This window comes from Bombus fervidus, chromosome 6 (assembly GCF_041682495.2).
Source record: "Bombus fervidus isolate BK054 chromosome 6, iyBomFerv1, whole genome shotgun sequence".
Taxonomy (NCBI): Eukaryota; Metazoa; Arthropoda; class Insecta; order Hymenoptera; family Apidae; genus Bombus; species Bombus fervidus.
Window position 1 is genome coordinate 1,286,807 of NC_091522.1, and position 21,671 is coordinate 1,308,477.

Genomic DNA, 21,671 nt, shown 5'->3' on the forward strand with positions numbered 1-21,671 from the left:
ACATAACGTTGTACGTTATAAGGTAATAGTATATAACGTTATACGTTATAACGTAGTGCTACATAACGTTATACGTTATAACGTAATAGTATAGAACGTTATACGTTATAACGTAATGCTACATAACGTTATACGTTATAAGGTAATAGTATATAACGTTATACGTTATAGCGTAATGCTACATAACGTTATACGTTATAAGGTAATAGTATATAACGTTATACGTTATAACGTAATGCTACATAACGTAATACGTTATAAGGTAACCGTACATAGCGTTATACGATATAACGTAGCGCTACATAACGTTATACGTTATAACGTGGTGCTACATAACGTTATACGTCATAACGTCGTGCAACATTACGTTATACGTTATAACGTAGTGCTACATAACGTTATACGTCATAACGTAATAGTATACAACGTTATACGTTATAACGTAATGCTACATAACGATATACGTTATAAGGTAATAGTATATAACGTTATACGTTATAACGTAATGCTACATAACGTTATACGTTATAACGTAATGCTCCATAACGTTATACGTTATAGCGTAATAGTATACGACGTTATATGTTATAGCGTAATGCTACATAACGTTATACGCTATTGCGTAATGCTACATATCGTTATACGTTATAAGGTAATAGTATATAACGGTATACGTTATAACGTAATAGTATACAACGTTGTACGTTATAACGTAGTGCTACATAACGTTATACGTTATAACGTAATAGTATACAACGTTATACGTTCTAACGTAATGCTACATAACGTTATACGTTATAAGGTAATAGTATATAACGTTATACGTTATAACGTAGTGCTACATAACGTTATACGTTATAACGTAATAGTATAGAACGTTATACGTTATAACGTAATGCTACATAACGTTATACGTTATAACGTAATAGTATACAACGTTATACGTTATAACGTAATGCTACATAACGTTATACGTTATAACGTAATAGTATACAACGTTATACGTTATAACGTAATGCTACATAACGTTATACGTTATAAGGTAATAGTATACCACGTTATACGTTATAACATAATGCTACATAACGTTATACGTTATAACGTAATAGTATACAACGTTATACGTTATAACGTAATGCTACATAACGTTATACGTTATAACGTAATAGTATACAACGTTATACGTTATAACGTAATGCTACATAACGTTATACGTTATAACGTAATAGTATACAACGAAATACGTTATAACGTAATGCTACATAACCTTATACGTTATAAGGTAATAGTATATAACGTTATACGTTATAGCGTAATGCTACACAACGTTATACGTTATAAGGTAATAGTATATAACGTTATACGTTATAACGTAATGCTACATAACGTAATACGTTATAAGGTAACAGTACAGAGCGTTATACGATATAACGTAGTGCTACATAACGTTATACGTTATAACGTGGTGCTACATAACGTTAGACGTTATAACGTCGTGCTACATTACGTTATACGTTATAACGTAATAGTATACAACGTTATACGTTATAACGTAATGCTACATAACGTAATACGTTATAACGTAATACTATACAACGTTATACGTTATAACGTAATGCTATCTAACGTTATACGTTATAACGTAATAGTATACAACGTTATACGTTATAACGTAATGCTACATATCGTTATACGTTATAACGTAATAGTATACAACGTTATACGTTATAACGTACTAGTATACAACGTTATACGTTATCACGTCGTGCTACATAACGTTACACGTTATAACGTAATAGTATACAACGTTATACGTTATAACGTAATGCTACATAACGTTATACGTTATAACGTAATAGTATACAACGAAATACGTTATAACGTAATGCTACATAACGTTATACGTTATAAGGTAATAGTATATAACGTTATACGTTATAGCGTAATGCTACATAACGTTATACGTTATAAGGTAATATTATATAACGTTATACGTTATAACGTAATGCTACATAACGTTATACGTTATAACGTAATAGTATACAACGTTATACGTTATAACTTAATGCTACATAACGTTATACGTTATAATGTAATAGTATACAACGTTATACGTTATAACGTAATGCTATCTAACGTTATACGTTATAACGTAATAGTATACAACGTTATACGTTATAACGTAATGCTACATATCGTTATAAGTTATAACGTAATAGTATACAACGTTATACGTTATAACGTAATGCTACATAACGTTATACGTTATAACGTAATAGTATACAACGTTATACGTTATAACGAAATGCTACATAACATTATACGTTATAAGGTTATAGTATACAACGAAATACGTTATAACGTAATGCTACATAACGTTATACGTTATAAGGTAATAGTATATAACGTTATACGTTATAGCGTAATGCTACATAACGTTATACGATATAAGGTAATAGTATATAACGTTATACGTTATAACGTAATGCTACATAACGTAATACGTTATACGGTAACAGTACATAGCGTTATACGATATAACGTAGTGCTACATAACGTTATACGTTATAACGTAATAGTATACAACGTTATACGTTATAACTTAATGCTACATAACATTATACGTTATAAGGTTATAGTATACAACGTTATATATTATAGCATAATGCTACATAACGTTATACGTTATAACGTAATGCTACATAACGTTATACGTTATAAGGTAGTAGTATACTACGTTATACGTTATAACGTAATGCTACATAACGTTATACGTTATAACGTACTAGTATACAACGTTATACATTATAGCGTAATGCTACATAACGTTATACGTTATAACGTAATAGTATACAACGTTAAACGTTATAACGTATTGCTACATAACGTTATACGTTATAACGTAATATTATACAACGTTATACATTATAGCGTAATGCTACATAACGTTATACGTTATAACGTAATAGTATACAACGTTATACGTTATAACGTAATGCTACATATCGTTATACGTTATAACGTAATAGTATACAACGTTATACGTTATAGCGTAATGCTAAATAACGTTATACGTTATAAGGTAATAGTATATAACGTTATACGTTATAACGTAATGCTACATAACGATATACGTTATAAGGTAATAGTATATAACGTTATACGTTATAACGTAATGCTACATAACGATATACGTTATAAGGTAATAGTATATAACGTTATACGTTATAACGTAATGCTACATAACGTTATACGTTATAACGTAATGCTCCATAACGTTATACGTTATAGCGTAATAGTATACGACGTTATATGTTATAGCGTAATGCTACATAACGTTATACGTTATAAGGTAATAGTATACCACGTTATACGTTATAACGTAATGCTACATAACGTTATACGTTATAACGTGGTGCTACATAACGTTATACGTTATAACGTCGTGCAACATTACGTTATACGTTATAACGTAGTGCTACATAACGTTATACGTCATAACGTAATAGTATACAACGTTATACGTTATAACGTAATGCTACATAACGATATACGTTATAAGGTAATAGTATATAACGTTATACGATATAACGTAGTGCAACATAACGTTATACGTTATAACGTGGTGCTACATAACGTTATACGTTATAACGTAATAGTATACAACGTTATACGTTATAACGTAATGCTACATAACGTTATACGTTATAACGTAATAGTATACAACGTTATACGTTATAACGTAATGCTACATAACGATATACGTTATAAGGTAATAGTATATAACGTTATACGTTATAACGTAATGCTACATAACGTTATACGTTATAACGTAATGCTCCATAACGTTATACGTTATAGCGTAATAGTATTCGACGTTATATGTTATAGCGTAATGCTACATAACGTTATACGTTATAAGGTAATAGTATACCACGTTATACGTTATAACGTAATGCTACATAACGTTATACGTTATAACGTGGTGCTACATAACGTTATACGTTATAACGTCGTGCAACATTACGTTATACGTTATAACGTAGTGCTACATAACGTTATACGTCGTAACGTAATAGTATACAACGTTATACGTTATAACGTAATGCTACATAACGATATACGTTATAAGGTAATAGTATATAACGTTATACGTTATAACGTAATGCTACATAACGTTATACATTATAACGTAATGCTCCATAACGTTATACGTTATAGCGTAATAGTATACGACGTTATATGTTATAGCGTAATGCTACATAACGTTATACGCTATAGCGTAATGCTACATAACGTTATACGTTATAAGGTAATAGTATATAACGGTATACGTTATAACGTAATGCTACATAACGTTATACGTTATAAGGTACTAGTATACAACGTTATACGTTATAACATAGTGCTACATAACGTTATACGTTATAACGGAATAGTATACAACGTTATACGTTCTAACGTAATGCTACATAACGTTATACGCTATAAGGTAATAGTATATAACGTATAACGCTATAAGGTAACAATATATAACGAAATACGTTATAACGTAATGCTACATAACGTTATACGTTATAAGGTAAGCGTATATAACGTTATACGTTATGGCGCAATGCTACATAACATTATACGTTATAAGGTAATAGTATATAACGTTACACGTTATAACGTAGTGCTACATAACGTTATACGTTATAACGTAATAGTATAAAACGTTATAGGTTATAACGTAGTGCTACATATCGTCATACGTTATAAGGTAATAGTATATAACGTATAACGTTATATGGTAACAATATATAACGATATACGTTATAACGTAATGCTACATAACGTTATACGTTATAAGGTAACAGTATATAACGTTATACGTTAGAACGTAATGCTACATAACGTTATACGATATAAGGTAATAGTATATAACGATATACGCTATACCGTAGTGCTACATAACGTTATACGTTATAAGGTAAGAGTACATAACGTTATACGTTATTACGTAATGCTACATAACGTTGTACGTTATAAGGTAATAGTATATAACGTTATACGTTATAACGTAGTGCTACATAACGTTATACGTTATAACGTAATAGTATAGAACGTTATACGTTATAACGTAATGCTACATAACGTTATACGTTATAACGTAATAGTATACAACGTTATACGTTATAACGTAATGCTACATAACGTTATACGTTATAACGTAATAGTATACAACGTTATACGTTATAACGTAACGCTACATAACGTTATACGTTATAAGGTAATAGTATACCACGTTATACGTTATAACGTAATGCTACATAACGTTATACGTTATAACGTAATAGTATACAACGTTATACGTTATAACGTAATGCTACATAACGTTATACGTTATAACGTAATAGTATACAACGTTATACGTTATAACGTAATGCTACATAACTTTATACGTTATAACGTAATAGTATACAACGAAATACGTTATAACGTAATGCTACATAACGTTATACGTTATAAGGTAATAGTATATAACGTTATACGTTATAGCGTAATGCTGCATAACGTTATACGTTATAAGGTAATAGTATATAACGTTATACGTTATAACGTAATGCTCCATAACGTAATACGTTATAAGGTAATAGTATATAACGTTATACGTTATAACGTAATGCTACATAACGTTATACGTTATAACGTAATGCTCCATAACGTTATACGTTATAGCGTAATAGTATACGACGTTATATGTTATAGCGTAATGCTACATAACGTTATACGCTATAGCGTAATGCTACATAACGTTATACGTTATAACGTACTAGTATACAACGTTATACATTATAGCGTAATGCTACATAACGTTATACGTTATAACGTAATAGTATACAACGTTAAACGTTATAACGTAATGCTACATAACGTTATACGTTATAACGTAATAGTATACAACGTTATACATTATAGCGTAATGCTACATAACGTTATACGTTATAACGTAATAGTATACAACGTTATACGTTATAACGTAATGCTACATATCGTTATACGTTATAACGTAATAGTATACAACGTTATACGTTATAGCGTAATGCTAAATAACGTTATACGTTATAAGGTAATAGTATATAACGTTATACGTTATAACGTAATGCTACATAACGATATACGTTATAAGGTAATAGTATATAACGTTATACGTTATAACGTAATGCTACATAACGATATACGTTATAAGGTAATAGTATATAACGTTATACGTTATAACGTAATGCTACATAACGTTATACGTTATAACGTAATGCTCCATAACGTTATACGTTATAGCGTAATAGTATACGACGTTATATGTTATAGCGTAATGCTACATAACGTTATACGTTATAAGGTAATAGTATACCACGTTATACGTTATAACGTAATGCTACATAACGTTATACGTTATAACGTGGTGCTACATAACGTTATACGTTATAACGTCGTGCAACATTACGTTATACGTTATAACGTAGTGCTACATAACGTTATACGTCATAACGTAATAGTATACAACGTTATACGTTATAACGTAATGCTACATAACGATATACGTTATAAGGTAATAGTATATAACGTTATACGATATAACGTAGTGCAACATAACGTTATACGTTATAACGTGGTGCTACATAACGTTATACGTTATAACGTAATAGTATACAACGTTATACGTTATAACGTAATGCTACATAACGTTATACGTTATAACGTAATAGTATACAACGTTATACGTTATAACGTAATGCTACATAACGATATACGTTATAAGGTAATAGTATATAACGTTATACGTTATAACGTAATGCTACATAACGTTATACGTTATAACGTAATGCTCCATAACGTTATACGTTATAGCGTAATAGTATTCGACGTTATATGTTATAGCGTAATGCTACATAACGTTATACGTTATAAGGTAATAGTATACCACGTTATACGTTATAACGTAATGCTACATAACGTTATACGTTATAACGTGGTGCTACATAACGTTATACGTTATAACGTCGTGCAACATTACGTTATACGTTATAACGTAGTGCTACATAACGTTATACGTCGTAACGTAATAGTATACAACGTTATACGTTATAACGTAATGCTACATAACGATATACGTTATAAGGTAATAGTATATAACGTTATACGTTATAACGTAATGCTACATAACGTTATACATTATAACGTAATGCTCCATAACGTTATACGTTATAGCGTAATAGTATACGACGTTATATGTTATAGCGTAATGCTACATAACGTTATACGCTATAGCGTAATGCTACATAACGTTATACGTTATAAGGTAATAGTATATAACGGTATACGTTATAACGTAATGCTACATAACGTTATACGTTATAAGGTACTAGTATACAACGTTATACGTTATAACATAGTGCTACATAACGTTATACGTTATAACGGAATAGTATACAACGTTATACGTTCTAACGTAATGCTACATAACGTTATACGCTATAAGGTAATAGTATATAACGTATAACGCTATAAGGTAACAATATATAACGAAATACGTTATAACGTAATGCTACATAACGTTATACGTTATAAGGTAAGCGTATATAACGTTATACGTTATGGCGCAATGCTACATAACATTATACGTTATAAGGTAATAGTATATAACGTTACACGTTATAACGTAGTGCTACATAACGTTATACGTTATAACGTAATAGTATAAAACGTTATAGGTTATAACGTAGTGCTACATATCGTCATACGTTATAAGGTAATAGTATATAACGTATAACGTTATATGGTAACAATATATAACGATATACGTTATAACGTAATGCTACATAACGTTATACGTTATAAGGTAACAGTATATAACGTTATACGTTAGAACGTAATGCTACATAACGTTATACGATATAAGGTAATAGTATATAACGATATACGCTATACCGTAGTGCTACATAACGTTATACGTTATAAGGTAAGAGTATATAACGTTATACGTTATTACGTAATGCTACATAACGTTGTACGTTATAAGGTAATAGTATATAACGTTATACGTTATAACGTAGTGCTACATAACGTTATACGTTATAACGTAATAGTATAGAACGTTATACGTTATAACGTAATGCTACATAACGTTATACGTTATAACCTAATAGTATACAACGTTATACGTTATAACGTAATGCTACATAACGTTATACGTTATAACGTAATAGTATACAACGTTATACGTTATAACGTAACGCTACATAACGTTATACGTTATAAGGTAATAGTATACCACGTTATACGTTATAACGTAATGCTACATAACGTTATACGTTATAACGTAATAGTATACAACGTTATACGTTATAACGTAATGCTACATAACGTTATACGTTATAACGTAATAGTATACAACGTTATACGTTATAACGTAATGCTACATAACTTTATACGTTATAACGTAATAGTATACAACGAAATACGTTATAACGTAATGCTACATAACGTTATACGTTATAAGGTAATAGTATATAACGTTATACGTTATAGCGTAATGCTGCATAACGTTATACGTTATAAGGTAATAGTATATAACGTTATACGTTATAACGTAATGCTACATAACGTAATACGTTATAAGGTAATAGTATATAACGTTATACGTTATAACGTAATGCTACATAACGTTATACGTTATAACGTAATGCTCCATAACGTTATACGTTATAGCGTAATAGTATACGACGTTATATGTTATAGCGTAATGCTACATAACGTTATACGCTATAGCGTAATGCTACATAACGTTATACGTTATAAGGTAATAGTATATAACGGTATACGTTATAACGTAATGCTACATAACGTTATACGTTATAAGGTACTAGTATACAACGTTATACGTTATAACGTAATGCTACATAACGTTATACGTTATAACGTAATAGTATACAACGTTGTACGTTATAACGTAGTGCTACATAACGTTATACGTTATAACGTAATAGTATACAACGTTATACGTTCTAACGTAATGCTACATAACGTTATACGCTATAAGGTAATAGTATATAACGTATAACGCTATAAGGTAACAATATAAAACGAAATACGTTATAACGTAATGCTACATAACGTTATACGTTATAAGGTAAGCGTATATAACGTTATACGTTATGGCGTAATGCTACATAACATTATACGTTATAAGGTAATAGTATATAACGTTACACGTTATAACGTAGTGCTACATAACGTTATACGTTATAACGTAATAGTATAAAACGTTATAGGTTATAACGTAGTGCTACATAACGTCATACGTTATAAGGTAATAGTATATAACGTATAACGTTATATGGTAACAATATATAGTGATATACGTTATAACGTAATGCTACATAACGTTATACGTTATAAGGTAACAGTATATAACGTTATACGTTAGAACGTAATGCTACATAACGTTATACGATATAAGGTAATAGTATATAACGCTATACGCTATAACGTAGTGCTACATAACGTTATACGTTATAAGGTAAGAGTATATAACGTTATACGTTATTACGTAATGCTACATAACGTTGTACGTTATAAGGTAATAGTATATAACGTTATACGTTATAACGTAGTGCTACATAACGTTATACGTTATAACGTAATAGTATAGAACGTTATACGTTATAACGTAATGCTACATAACGTTATACGTTATAAGGTAATAGTATATAACGTTATACGTTATAGCGTAATGCTACATAACGTTATACGTTATAAGGTAATAGTATATAACGTTATACGTTATAACGTAATGCTACATAACGTAATACGTTATAAGGTAACCGTACATAGCGTTATACGATATAACGTAGCGCGACATAACGTTATACGTTATAACGTGGTGCTACATAACGTTATACGTCATAACGTCGTGCAACATTACGTTATACGTTATAACGTAGTGCTACATAACGTTATACGTCATAACGTAATAGTATACAACGTTATACGTTATAACGTAATGCTACATAACGATATACGTTATAAGGTAATAGTATATAACGTTATACGTTATAACGTAATGCTACATAACGTTATACGTTATAACGTAATGCTCCATAACGTTATACGTTATAGCGTAATAGTATACGACGTTATATGTTATAGCGTAATGCTACATAACGTTATACGCTATTGCGTAATGCTACATATCGTTATACGTTATAAGGTAATAGTATATAACGGTATACGTTATAACGTAATAGTATACAACGTTGTACGTTATAACGTAGTGCTACATAACGTTATACGTTATAACGTAATAGTATACAACGTTATACGTTCTAACGTAATGCTACATAACGTTATACGTTATAAGGTAATAGTATATAACGTTATACGTTATAACGTAGTGCTACATAACGTTATACGTTATAACGTAATAGTATAGAACGTTATACGTTATAACGTAATGCTACATAACGTTATACGTTATAACGTAATAGTATACAACGTTATACGTTATAACGTAATGCTACATAACGTTATACGTTATAACGTAATAGTATACAACGTTATACGTTATAACGTAATGCTACATAACGTTATACGTTATAAGGTAATAGTATACGACGTTATACGTTATAACGTAATGCTACATAACGTTATACGTTATAACGTAATAGTATACAACGTTATACGTTATAACGTAATGCTACATAACGTTATACGTTATAACGTAATAGTATACAACGTTATACGTTATAACGTAATGCTACATAACGTTATACGTTATAACGTAATAGTATACAACGAAATACGTTATAACGTAATGCTACATAACCTTATACGTTATAAGGTAATAGTATATAACGTTATACGTTATAGCGTAATGCTACACAACGTTATACGTTATAAGGTAATAGTATATAACGTTATACGTTATAACGTAATGCTACATAACGTAATACGTTATAAGGTAACAGTACAGAGCGTTATACGATATAACGTAGTGCTACATAACGTTATACGTTATAACGTGGTGCTACATAACGTTAGACGTTATAACGTCGTGCTACATTACGTTATACGTTATAACGTAATAGTATACAACGTTATACGTTATAACGTAATGCTACATAACGTAATACGTTATAACGTAATACTATACAACGTTATACGTTATAACGTAATGCTATCTAACGTTATACGTTATAACGTAATAGTATACAACGTTATACGTTATAACGTAATGCTACATATCGTTATACGTTATAACGTAATAGTATACAACGTTATACGTTATAACGTACTAGTATACAACGTTATACGTTATCACGTCGTGCTACATAACGTTACACGTTATAACGTAATAGTATACAACGTTATACGTTATAACGTAATGCTACATAACGTTATACGTTATAACGTAATAGTATACAACGAAATACGTTATAACGTAATGCTACATAACGTTATACGTTATAAGGTAATAGTATATAACGTTATACGTTATAGCGTAATGCTACATAACGTTATACGTTATAAGGTAATATTATATAACGTTATACGTTATAACGTAATGCTACATAACGTTATACGTTATAACGTAATAGTATACAACGTTATACGTTATAACTTAATGCTACATAACGTTATACGTTATAATGTAATAGTATACAACGTTATACGTTATAACGTAATGCTATCTAACGTTATACGTTATAACGTAATAGTATACAACGTTATACGTTATAACGTAATGCTACATATCGTTATACGTTATAACGTAATAGTATACAACGTTATACGTTATAACGTAATGCTACATAACGTTATACGTTATAACGTAATAGTATACAACGTTATACGTTATAACGTAATGCTACATAACATTATACGTTATAAGGTTATAGTATACAACGAAATACGTTATAACGTAATGCTACATAACGTTATACGTTATAAGGTAATAGTATATAACGTTATACATTATAGCGTAATGCTACATAACGTTATACGATATAAGGTAATAGTATATAACGTTATACGTTATAACGTAATGCTACATAACGTAATACGTTATACGGTAACAGTACATAGCGTTATACGATATAACGTAGTGCTACATAACGTTATACGTTATAACGTAATAGTATACAACGTTATACGTTATAACTTAATGCTACATAACGTTATACGTTATAATGTAATAGTATACAATGTTATACGTTATAACGTAATGCTATCTAACGTTATACGTTATAACGTAATAGTATACAACGTTATACGTTATAACGTAATGCTACATATCGTTATACGTTATAACGTAATAGTATACAACGTTATACGTTATAACGTAATGCTACATAACGTTATACGTTATAACGTAATAGTATACAACGTTATACGTTATAACGTAATGCTACATAACATTATACGTTATAAGGTTATAGTATACAACGTTATATATTATAGCATAATGCTACATAACGTTATACGTTATAACGTAATGCTACATAACGTTATACGTTATAAGGTAGTAGTATACTACGTTATACGTTATAACGTAATGCTACATAACGTTATACGTTATAACGTACTAGTATACAACGTTATACATTATAGCGTAATGCTACATAACGTTATACGTTATAACGTAATAGTATACAACGTTATACGTTATAACGTAATGCTACATAACGTTATACGTTATAACGTAATAGTATACAACGTTATACATTATAGCGTAATGCTACATAACGTTATACGTTATAACGTAATAGTATACAACGTTATACGTTATAACGTACTAGTATACAACGTTATACGTTATAACGTCGTGCTACATAACGTTATACGTTATAACGTAATAGTATACAACGTTATACGTTATAACGTAATAGTATACAACGAAATACGTTATAACGTAATAGTATACAACAAAATACGTTATAACGTAATGCTTCATAACGTTATACGTTATAAGGTAATAGTATATAACGTTATACGTTATAGCGTAATGCTACATAACGTTATACGTTATAAGGTAATATTATATAACGTTATACGTTATAACGTAATGCTACATAACGTTATACGTTATAACGTAATGCTACATAACGTTATACGTTATAAGGTAGTAGTATACAACGTTATACGTTATAACGTAATGCTACATAACGTTATACGTTATAACGTCGTGCTACATAACGTTATACGTTATAACGTAATAGTATACAACGTTATACGTTATAACGTAATGCTACATAAAGTTATACGTTATAACGTAATAGTATACAACGTTATACGTTATAACGTAATGCTACATATCGTTATACGTTATAACGTAATAGTATACAACGTTATACGTTATAACGTAATGCTACATAACGTTATACGTTATAACGTAATAGTATACAACGTTATACGTTATAATGTAATGCTACATATCGTTATACGTTATAACGTAATGCTACATAACGTTATACGTTATAACGTAATAGTATACATCGTTATACGTTATAACGCAATGCTACATAACGTTATACGTTATAACGTAATAGTATACAACGTTATACGTTATAACGTAATGCTACATAACGTTATACGTTATAACGTAATAGTATACAACGTTATACGTTATAACGTAATGCTACATAACGTTATACGTTATAAGGTAATAGTATACCACGTTATACGTTATAACGTAATGCTACATAACGTTATACGTTATAACGTAATAGTATACAACGTTATACTTTATAACGTAATGCTACACAACGTTATACGTTATAAGGTAATAGTATATAACGTATAACGTTATAAGGTAACAATATATAACGAAATAAGTTATAACGTAATGCTACATAACGTTATACGTTATAAGGTAAGCGTATATAACGTTATACGTTATGGCGTAATGCTACATAACATTATACGTTATAAGGTAATAGTATATAACGTTACACGTTATAACGTTGTGCTACATAACGTTATACGTTATAACGTAATAGTATAAAACGTTATAGGTTATAACGTAGTGCTACATAACGTCATACGTCATAAGGTAATAGTATATAACGTATAACGTTATATGGTAACAATATATAACGATATACGTTATAACGTAATGCTACATAACGTTATACGTTATAAGGTAACAGTATATAACGTTATACGTTAGAACGTAATGCTACATAACGTTATACGATATAAGGTAATAGTATATAACGATATACGCTATAACGTAGTGCTACATAACGTTATACGTTATAAGGTAAGAGTATATAACGTTATACGTTATTACGTAATGCTACATAACGTTGTACGTTATAAGGTAATAGTATATAACGTTATACGTTATAACGTAGTGCTACATAACGTTATACGTTATAATGTAATAGTATATAACGTTATACGTTATAACGCAATGCTACATAACGTAATACGTTATAAGGTAACAGTACATAGCGTTATACGATATAACGTAGTGCTACATAACGTTATACGTTATAACGTGGTGCTACATAACGTTATACGTTATAACGTCGTGCTACATAACGTTATACGTTATAACGTAATAGTATACAACGTTATACGTTATAACGTAATGCTACATAACGTTATACGTTATAACGTAATAGTATACAACGTTATACGTTATAACGTAATGCTATCTAACGTTATACGTTATAACGTAATAGTATACAACGTTATACGTTATAACGTAATGCTACATATCGTTATACGTTATAACGTAATAGTATACAACGTTATACGTTATAACGTAGTGCTACATAACGTTATACGTTATAACGTAATGGTATACAACGTTATACGTTATAACGTAATGCTACATAACGTTATACGTTATAACGTAATAGTATACAACGTTATACGTTATAACGTAATGCTACATAACGTTATACGTTATAACGTAATAGTATACAACGTTATACGTTATAACGTAGTGCTACATAACGTTATACGTTATAACGTAATAGTATACAACGTTATACGTTATAACGTAATGCTACATAACATTATACGTTATAAGGTTATAGTATACAGCGTTATATGTTATAGCATAATGCTACATAACGTTATACGTTATAACGTAATGCTACATAACGTAATACGTTATAAGGTAACCGTACATAGCGTTATACGATATAACGTAGTGCTACATAGCGTTATACGTTATAACGTGGTGCTACATAACGTTATACGTTATAACGTCGTGCTACATAACGTTATACGTTATAACGTAATAGTATACAACGTTATACGTTATAACGTAATGCTACATAACGTTATACGTTATAACGTAATAGTATACAACGTTATACGTTATAACGTAATGCTATCTAACGTTATACGTTATAACGTAATAGTATACAACGTTATACGTTATAACGTAATGCTACATATCGTTATACGTTATAACGTAATAGTATACAACGTTATACGTTATAACGTAGTGCTACATAACGTTATACGTTATAACGTAATAGTATACAACGTTATACGTTATAACGTAATGCTACATAACATTATACGTTATAAGGTTATAGTATACAGCGTTATATGTTATAGCATAATGCTACATAACGTTATACGTTATAACGTAATGCTACATAAGTTATACGTTATAAGGTAGTAGTATACAACGTTATACGTTATAACGTAATGCTACATAACGTTATACGTTACAACGTACTAGTATACAACGTTATACGTTATAACGTCGTGCTACATAACGTTATACGTTATAACGTAATAGTATACAACGTTATACGTTATAACGTAATGCTACATAACGTTATACGTTATAACGTAATGCTACATATCGTTATACGTTATGACGTAATAGAATACAACGTTATACGTTATAACGTAATGCTACATAACGTTATACGTTATAACGTAATAGTATACAACGTTATACGTTATAACGTAATAGTATACAACGTTATACGTTATAACGTAATAGTATACAACGTTATACGTTATAACGTAATGCTATCTAACGTTATACGTTATAACGTAATAGTATACAACGTTATACGTTATAACGTAAAGCTAGATATCGTTATACGTTATAACGTAATAGTATACAACGTTATACGTTATAACGTAATGCTACATAACGTTATACGTTATAAGGTACTAGTATAAAGCGTCATACGTTATAAGGTAATAATATATAACGTATAACATTATAAGTTAACAATATATAACGATATACGTTATAACGTAATGCTACATAACGTTATACGTTATAAGGTACTAGTATACAACGTTATACGTTATAACGTAATGCTACATAACGTTATACGTTATAAGGTAATAGTATATAACGTATAACGTTATAAGGTAATAGTATATAACTTAGAACGGTGGGAATGCTTTCGACAGTGTTGGAATGCTTTCTACAGCTTTGGAATACTTTCTACAGGGTTGGAATTCTTTCTAGAGGATGGGAATGCTTTCGACAGGGTTGGAATGCTTTCGACAGGGTGGGAATGCTTTCGACAGTGTTGGAATACCTTTCTACAGAGTTGGAATGCTTTCTACAGGGTTGGAATACCTTTGTACAGAGTTGGAATGCTTTCTACAGGGTTGGAATGCTTTCGACAGAGTTGGAATACCTTTGTACAGGGTTGGAACAGCTTTGTACAGGGTTGGAACAGCTTTGTACAGGGTGGGAATACTTTCTACAGGGTTGGAATGCTTTCTAGATGGTTGGAATGCTTTCGACATGGTTGGAATGCTTTCGACAGGGTTGGAATGCTTTCGACAGGGTTGGAATGCTTTCGACAGAGTTGGAATACCTTTGTACGGGGTCAGAATGTTATGTACAGGGTTGGAATTCTTTCTACAGAGATGGAATACCTTTGTACAGAGTTGGAATGCTTTCTACAGGGTTGGAATGCTTTCTACAGGGTTGGAATACCTTTGTACAGAGTTGGAATGCTTTCTACAGCTTTGGAATACTTTCTACAGGGTTGGAATGCTTTCTAGAGTGTTGGAAAGCTTTCGACAGGGTTGGAATGCTTTCGACAGGGTGGGAATGCTTTCGACAGAGTTGGAATACCTTTCTACAGGGTTGGAATGCTTTCTACAGGGTTGGAATACCTTTGTACGGGGTCAGAATGTTATGTACAGGGTTGGAATTCTTTCTACAGAGATGGAATACCTTTGTACAGAGTTGGAATGCTTTCTACAGGGTTGGAATGCTTTCTACAGGGTTGGAATACCTTTGTACAGAGTTGGAATGCTTTCTACAGCTTTGGAATACTTTCTACAGGGTTGGAATGCTTTCTAGAGTGTTGGAAAGCTTTCGACAGTGTTGGAATGCTTTCTACAGCTTTGGAATACTTTCTACAGGGTTGGAATGCTTTCTAGAGGATGGGAATGCTTTCGACAGGGTTGGAATGCTTTCGACAGGGTGGGAATGCTTTCGACAGGGTTGGAATACCTTTCTACAGAGTTGGAATGCTTTCTACAGGGTTGGAATACCTTTGTACAGAGTTGGAATGCTTTCTACAGGGTTGGAATGCTTTCGACAGAGTTGGAATACCTTTGTACAGGGTTGGAACAGCTTTGTACAGGGTTGGAACAGCTTTGTACAGGGTGGGAATACTTTCTACAGGGTTGGAATGCTTTCTAGATGGTTGGAATGCTTTCGACATGGTTGGAATGCTTTCGACAGGGTTGGAATGCTTTCGACAGGGTGGGAATGCTTTCGACAGAGTTGGAATGCTTTCTACAGGGTTGGAATGCTTTCGACAGAGTTGGAATACCTTTGTACAGGGTTGGAACAGCTTTGTACAGGGTTGGAACAGCTTTGTACAGGGTGGGAATACTTTCTACAGGGTTGGAATGCTTTCTAGATGGTTGGAATGCTTTCGACATGGTTGGAATGCTTTCGACAGGGTTGGAATGCTTTCGACAGGGTTGGAATGCTTTCGACAGAGTTGGAATACCTTTGTACAGGGTCAGAATGTTATGTACAGGGTTGGAATTCTTTCTACAGAGATGGAATACCTTTGTACAGAGTTGGAATGCTTTCTACAGGGTTGGAATGCTTTCTACAGGGTTGGAATGCTTTCTACAGGGTTGGATTGCTTTCTACAGGGTTGGAATGCTTTCTACAGGGTTGGAATGCTTCCTACAGTGTTGGAATGCTTTCTACAGAGTTGGAATACCTTTGTACAGAGTTGGAATGCTTTCTACAGGTTTGGAATACATTTGTACAGGGTTGGAATTCTTTCTACAGAGTTGGAATACCTTTGTACAGAGTTGGAATGCTTTCTACAGGGTTGGAATACTTTCTACAGGGTTGGAATGCTTTCTACAGGGTTGGAATGCTTTCTACAGGGTTGGAATGCTTTCTACAGGGTTGGAATGCTTTCTACAGTGTTGGAATGCTTTCTACAGGGTTGGATCGCTTTCGACAGAGTTGGAATACCTTTGTACAGAGGTGGAATGCTTTCTACAGGGTGGGAATACCTTTGTACAGAGTTGGAATGCTTTCTACAGCTTTGGAATACTTTCTACAGGGTTGGAATGCTTTCTAGAGTGTTGGAAAGCTTTCGACAGGGTTGGCATGCTTTCGACAGGGTGGGAATGCTTTCGACAGAGTTGGAATACCTTCCTACAGAGTTGGAATGCTTTCTACAGGGTTGGAATGCTTTATACAGAGATGGAATGCTTTCTACAGGTTTGGAAAACCTTTGTACAGAGTTGGAATGCTTCTAAAGGGTTGGAATGCTTTCGACAGAGTTGTAATACCTTTGTACAGAGTTGGAATGCTTTCTACAGGGTTGGAATACCTTTGTACAGAGTTGGAATGCTTTCTACAGGGTTGGAATGCTTTCTACAGGGTTGGAATGCATTCTACAGTGTTGGAATGCTTTCTACAGGGTTGGAACGCTTTCGACAGAGTTGGAATACCTTTGTACAGAATTGGAACGCTTTCTACAGGGTTGGAATACCTTTGTACAGGGTTGCAACAGCTTTGTACAGGGTGGGAATACTTTCTACAGGGTTGGAATGCTTTCTACAGGGTCGGAATGCTTTCTACAGTGTTGGAATGCTTTCTACAGAGTTGGAATACCTTTGTACAGAGTTGGAATGCTTTCTACAGGTTTGGAATACATTTGTACAGGGTTGGAATTCTTTCTACAGAGTTGGAATACCTTTGTACAGAGTTGGAATGCTTTCTACAGGGTTGGAATACTTTCTACAGGGTTGGAATGCTTTCTACAGGGTTGGAATGCTTTCTACAGTGTTGGAATGCTTTCTACAGGGTTGGAACGCTTTCGACAGAGTTGGAATACCTTTGTACAGAATTGGAATGCTTTCTACAGGGTTGGAATACCTTTGTACAGGGTTGCAACAGCTTTGTACACGGTGGGAATACTTTCTACAGGGTAGGAATGCTTTCTACAGGGTCGGAATGCTTTCTACAGTGTTGGAATGCTTTCTACAGAGTTGGAATACCTTTGTACAGAGTTGGAATGCTTTCTACAGGTTTGGAATACATTTGTACAGAGTTGGAATGCTTTCTACAGGTTTGGAATACATTTGTACAGGGTTGGAATTCTTTCTACAGAGTTGGAATACCTTTGTACAGAGTTGGAATGCTTTCTACAGGTTTGGAATACCTTTGTACAGAGTTGGAATGCTTTCTACAGGGTTGGAATGCTTTCTACAGGGTTGGAATGCTTTCTACAGGGTTGGAATACCTTTGTACAGGGTTGGAATGCTTTCTACAGGGTTGGAATGCTTTCTACAGGGTTGGAATGCTTTCTACAGGGTTGGAATGCTTTCTACAGGGATGGAATGCTTTCTACAGGGTTGGAATGCTTTCTACAGTGTTGGAATGCTTTCTACAGGGTTGGAACGCTTTCGACAGAGTTGGAATACCTTTGTACAGAATTGGAATGCTTTCTACAGGGTTGGAATACCTTTGTACAGGGTTGGAACAGCTTTCTACAGGGTTGGAATGCTTTCTACAGGGTCGGAATGCTTTCTACAGTGTTGGAATGCTTTCTACAGGGTTGGAACGCTTTCGACAGAGTTGGAATAACTTTGTACAGAGTTGGAATGCTTTCTACAGGGTTGGAATGCTTTCGACAGGGTGGGAATGCTTTCGACAGAGTTGGAATGCTTTCTACAGGGTTGGAATACCTTTGTACAGAGTTGGAATGCTTTCGACAGAGTTGGAATACCTTTGTACAGAATCAGAATGTTATGTACAGGGTTGGAATTCCTTCTACAGAGTTGGAATACCTTTGTACAGAGTTGGAATGCTTTCTACAGGGTTGGAATGCTTTCTACAGGGTTGGAATACCTTTGTACAGGGTTGGAACAGCTTTCTACAGGGTTGGAATGCTTTCTACAGGGTCGGAATGCTTTCTACAGTGTTGGAATGCTTTCTACAGGGTTGGAACGCTTTCGACAGAGTTGGAATAACTTTGTACAGAATTGGAATGCTTTCTACAGGGTTGGAATACCTTTGTACAGGGTTGCAACAGCTTTGTACAGGGTGGGAATACTTTCTACAGGGTTGGAATGCTTTCTACAGGTTTGGAATACATTTGTACAGGGTTGGAATTCTTTCTACAGAGTTGGAATACCTTTGTACCGAGTTGGAACAGCTTTCTACAGGGTTGGAATGCTTTCTACAGGGTCGGAATGCTTTCTACAGTGTTGGAATGCTTTCTACAGGGTTGGAACGCTTTCGACAGAGTTGGAATAACTTTGTACAGAGTTGGAATGCTTTCTACAGGTTTGGAATACATTTGTACAGAGTTGGAATGCTTTCTACAGGTTTGGAATACATTTGTACAGGGTTGGAATTCTTTCTAAAGAGTTGGAATACCTTTGTACAGAGTGGGAATGCTTTCTACAGGGTTGGAATACTTTCTACAGGGTTGGAATGCTTTCTACAGGGTTGGAATGCTTTCTACAGGGTTGGAATGCTTTCTACAGGGTTGGAATGCTTTCTACAGTATTGGAATGCTTTCTAGAGGGTTGGAATGCTTTCGACAGAGTTGGAATACCTTTGTACATAGTTGGAATGCTTTCGGTAGAGTTGGAATACCTTTGTACAGGGTTGGAACAGCTTTGTACAGGGTTGGAACAGCTTTGTACAGGGTGGGAATACTTTCTACAGGGTTGGAATGCTTTCTAGAGGGTTGGAATGCTTTCGACATGGTTGGAATGCTTTCGACAGGGTTGGAATGCTTTCGACAGGGTTGGAATGCTTTCGACAGAGTTGGAATACATTTGTACAGAGTGGGAATGCTTTCGACAGAGTTGGAATACCTTTGTACAGGGTTGGAACAGCTTTGTACAGGGTTGGAACAGCTTTGTACAGGGTTGGAACAGCTTTGTACAGGGTGGGAATACTTTCTACAGGGTTGGAATGCTTTCTAGAGGGTTGGAATGCTTTCGACATGGTTGGAATGCTTTCGACAGGGTTGGAATGCTTTCTACAGGGTTGGAATGCTTTCTACAGTGTTGGAATGCTTTCTACAGGGTTGGAACGCTTTCGACAGAGTTGGAATACCTTTGTACAGAATTGGAATGCTTTCTACAGGGTTGGAATACCTTTGTACAGGGTTGCAACAGCT